The sequence below is a fragment of the Elephantulus edwardii genome, unplaced genomic scaffold (genome assembly GCF_000299155.1).
Source record: "Elephantulus edwardii isolate Elephantulus edwardi_28Jun2011 unplaced genomic scaffold, EleEdw1.0 scaffold00158, whole genome shotgun sequence".
Taxonomy (NCBI): domain Eukaryota; kingdom Metazoa; phylum Chordata; class Mammalia; order Macroscelidea; family Macroscelididae; genus Elephantulus; species Elephantulus edwardii.
Genome location: NW_006399908.1, coordinates 1,042,636 through 1,047,254, shown reverse-complemented (window position 1 = coordinate 1,047,254; position 4,619 = coordinate 1,042,636). Strand labels below are relative to the sequence as shown.

Sequence of the window (4,619 nt, the reverse complement as noted above, 5' to 3'; positions counted from 1 at the left end):
TTGCTCTTCAGTACTCTTGAGAGGTCCCTCACAGCCGACTTTCCCAATGCAATTCGTCTCCTGATTTCCTGGCTGCTGTTACCAAGAGCGTTGACTGTGGAGCCAAGTAAATTAAAACTGTTAACTATCTCAATCTCCTCACCATCCATGGTACAGTGATTCTCTATATTCCATCCATCTTCTTTTGATGCTTCTTGGATCATTCAAGATTTTGCCCATGACATCTCTCAGTATTGCAACTTGAAGCTTGAATTTGTTCTCCAGTTATTTTAGCTTGAGAAGTGCAGATCAAATTTTTTCCTTTTTTGTTCTCTGACTCCAGCTCTTCACACATTTCTTTATAATACTTTGTTTTGTCTTCTCAAGCTGCCCTTTGAAAGCATCTCTTCCCTTTGTTTTAGCTTCTCAATGCTGAAATGCAATTTTCATAGTTTCTTCCAACATCCATTTTGGTAGGGATTTTTTCCTCTTCTGCCTTTTTGCTCTCTTCATGTATGATATTTGTGATTTCATCCCACAGCTCCTCTGGTCTTGGATCATTGGTGATCAATGCCTCAGAACTGTTCTTAAGTTGAATTTTTAATTCAGGTGGGATAGACTCAAGGTTGTGTTTTAGTTCTTCTGGATTTGTTTTAATCTTCGATCTTCTGTGGTGTTCTGTTTCACATTCAGCAACTGGTCTGGATCTGGCTGCTGATACTGAGCTCCATCTATTCATTACAGAGATTTAGTCAATCTAATTCCTGTGCACTCCATCAGGTGAGGTCCACGTGTAAAGTCATTGTTTGTGTTTTCTTTTTAAAAGGAAGTACCATATTGCATTGGGAAAGTCTGATGCCAGAGACTTCTCCAAAGCCCTGAAGAGCAATGATGACAGTCTGGAGACTAAAAATGTCCCTCTTTGCAATTACTTACTATGCATCAGAAACCTAGACAATGACTAGGGATGATAGGAGGAGAATTGATGTCTTTGAGCTGTGGTGCTGGAGGAGAGTATTGAATATACCATAGACTTCCAGGAGAACAAACAGATTCATCCTAGTGAGGGTGAGACCAGGCTGCTCCTTGGAGGCAAGGATTCTGAAGCTTCGTCTGACATACTTTGGACATGTTGCAAGGTGGGACCAGTCCTTGGGGAGGGATGTCATGCTGGGGCGGGATGTCATGCTTGGGAGTGTGGAGGGACAGCGCAAGAGAGGAAGACCCTCAATGAAGTGGATTGATTCAGATTCAGTGACTGGGGTAATGGGGAATATAGATGTATCAGAGACAATAAGATTGGGAAGTGATAGAGCAAGATTTAGGGGCTTTAGGGCTATTGTGCACAGGGTCACTATGAGTCTCAGGCAACTCGACAGCACATAATAATAGCAACATGTGCCGTCAAGTTGGAACTGACTCATAATTGACTCCCCAGTAAACTTTCAGAATCTATAAGTCACACAAGCAGATATTGTCTTTCTCCCTCAGAGGAGCTGAAGTGTTTACACCATCTGCCTTTTGGTTGGTAATGGTTACTCCTTACCCATTAGACTACCAGAGCTCCCAACAGGTTATAATTCAGGATTAAGGTACTGATACAGTGACAGACACATGGCTCTATGGAATAGAATTGAGAACCAATAAATCAGCTCATCTGTCTATAGTTAACTGACTTTTGACAAGGAGACTAAATCAGTTAAGCAGGAAAATGAAAGCCTCTTTAACAAATGGTGTTGGCAAAATTGGAAAACTATCTGTAGAAAACCTAAGCAAAATCCACACTTCACACCATACACAAAAACCAACCCAAAGTGGATCGAGGACTTAGCTTGGAAGCACTCTAGAAGCCTTAATCCACTACATGAACAGTGTTCCAAGCATCTTGAAGAATCCAAAACCAGAAGAGAAGAAAATAGAAGAATGGGACCTTCTAAGAATCAAATTCCTATGCACGCCAGAAAGCTTCTCCAGCAGGGTAAAAAAGAAAGCCACAAACTGGGAAAACATATTTGGCAATGACATATCTGATAAGAGACATCTAAGATTTATAGAATGCTCCAGCACCTCAACAAGAAAAAGGTAAACAACCCAATCACAAAATGGACACAGGATAGGTAGAGACACCTCACCAAAGAAGACATTCAGATGGCAAAGAAACAACTGTGAATACTGTTCTTCAATCAGGACAGGTTTTTCTCACCAAGGCTAAAAGGCAGAACCCTCTCTAGCCTTCAGCTTCATGCCCATGGCCTCGTCCCTGCTAAGACAAGTGTTAGAAAGGTATTTGGGTTCTGTCAATTCAGTGCCCATTGTGCTAATATCTTGATGACATTCAGCTGCATGAGTTGGCAAACCTGGCTCCCCAACAGATACCCAAACTCACCCGCTCTGCTGGTAAGCCTCTTGCCCCAAAGGCACTCAGCTTTCTTACACCAGAGAGCAGGACACTTTGTTCTGACTTGTGCAGGTCTTCTGGAGTTGAGCCACCTCTGCTTCGGTTGCTGTGCTTGTCTCTGATGTGAAAGCTCTCCACCTCTCACCTGCATACTCCCACCCAGGCATCTGATAAGAGTTACACAGCTCATAGCTAGAGAAGCCAAATCAACGACTGCATCACAGGTGGGATCGAATTCTTTCTGAGTCCTGGCAATCCTGTTACAACAGAACAAAACAGTGCCATCTGCATCATCATCGATATACTTGAGGCCATTATTGCATCCATTGTGCCAATGAATCTTGCTGAGGCTCTTCTTTTTTCAATGATCCTCTACCAAGTATGACGTGCTCCACTAAGGTCTTGCCCTCCTGATGTTGTTAGGTGCCATCGAGTCAAGTATGACTTGTAGTGAACAAAAGATCTGAAACCAGTCCTGTCCTGTGCCATCATCACACTTCCTGACACACAACAACCCATTGCAGCAATCACGGTATCAATCCACCTGGTTATTTGCTCAGCATATAGATTGAGTCCTTGCTTCCAAGAGCAGCCTGGTCTCACCCTCTCCAGGACGAACCTCTTTGTTATCTTAGCATTCAACACTTTTCTACAATACCACATCTCAAAGGCAAGGATTCTGAAGCTTCATCTGACATGTTACAAGGAGGGACCAGTCCTTGGAGAGGGATGTCATGCTTGGGAGGGTGGAGGAATAGCACCAAGAGAGGAAGACCCTCAATGAGATGAATTGACTCAGTGACTGGGGTAATAGGGGTAGATGTGTCAGAGACAGTAAGATTGGCACAGGATAAAGCAGGGTTTAGGGCTGTTTACATAGGGTCACTATAAGCCACAGGCAGCTTGACAGCACATAACAACAACAACATAAATTGAAAGGATACAATGCTAACATATACCTTTCCTGATTTTACAGCCTGCACTATCCACTACCCTGGTCAAACATTGACTTCCTGGTCTGTGCACAGATCCTGGAATGTGTGTTCTTCCCAATCTATCTGTAATTTGTCAGAATCCACACAAATACCTTTATGTAATAGGTAAACATCTTCCTGGTATTCTCTGTTTTCCACCAAGATAAGTCTCGCTTCAGCAGTAATATCCTTCATTCCATGTCCTCTTCTGAATCCATCTTGTATCTCTGGCCATTCTATGTGGATGTGCTGCTGCAACTGTTTTGTGATGATCTATCTGTGTGATTTGTTACATTGTGTGGTATTAATGATATTGTTAGCTAATTTCTGCCATCTGTATAAACCCCAGGGTCTGCACGTCCTGCATCATGGAAGTGTGAGGCAGCTTTTGCCACATTAACTGCAAGAATGAAGACCATTCTCAGCAACCAGACTGTCGACATTCCAGAGAATGTCGACATTACTCTGAAGGGCTGCACAGTTATCCTGGCGGGCCCGCGGGGAACCTTGTGAAGGGACTTCAGTCACATCAATGTAGAGCTCAATCTCCTCGTAAAGAAAAAGAAGAGGTATTCGTGTTGACAAATGGTGGGGAAACAGGAAGGAACTGGCTACCGTTTGCACCATCTGTAGCCACGTACAGAACATGCTCAAGGGTGTTACACTGGGCTTTCGTTACAAGATGAGGTCTGTGCTCATTTCCCCATCAACGCTGTGATTCAAGAGAGTGGATCTCTGGTTGAAATTTGAAACTTCTTGGGTGAGAAATTTGGAGAGTTTGAATGAGACCAGGTGTGGCTTGTTCAGTATCTCAAGCCCAGAAAGATGAGTTAATTCTTGAAGGAAATTACATTGAGCTTGTATCAAATTCAGCAAGCTACAACAGTTAGAAACAAGAATCTCTGAAAATTTTTGAATGGTATCTGTGTCTCTGAAAAAGGAACTGTTAAGCAGGCCGATTAGTGATAGTTTTCCAGCTACAGAAATGAGGCCAGTCAAGTCCTATGCATCTGATTTCAAAATGCATCTGATTCTTATAATAAAATTCTATTAATATGAAAAAAACAAGTGTGAGGCAAATTATTAATACCGTTTTTCTGGCTCTTGGTTTTCTTTGAATCGGTAATTCACAATGGACAGATAAAATTTTCCTGAATTCAACTTATGTGCACTCCAATTGACCTAAAAAATTTAGTAAATCCAATTCTCCTCAAGAATTTAACAAAACATAGAAATGCCATATGACTTAGCTATTCCACTGCTGGGAA

The 4,619-nt window shown here is 42.3% G+C and overlaps 1 pseudogene; it reads left to right on the top strand.

Moving 5' to 3' along the window:
* The first annotated feature begins 3,759 nt into the window (after positions 1-3,759).
* LOC102869906 lies at positions 3,760-4,314 on the top strand (annotated as a pseudogene).
* Positions 4,315-4,619: the final 305 nt, after the last annotated feature.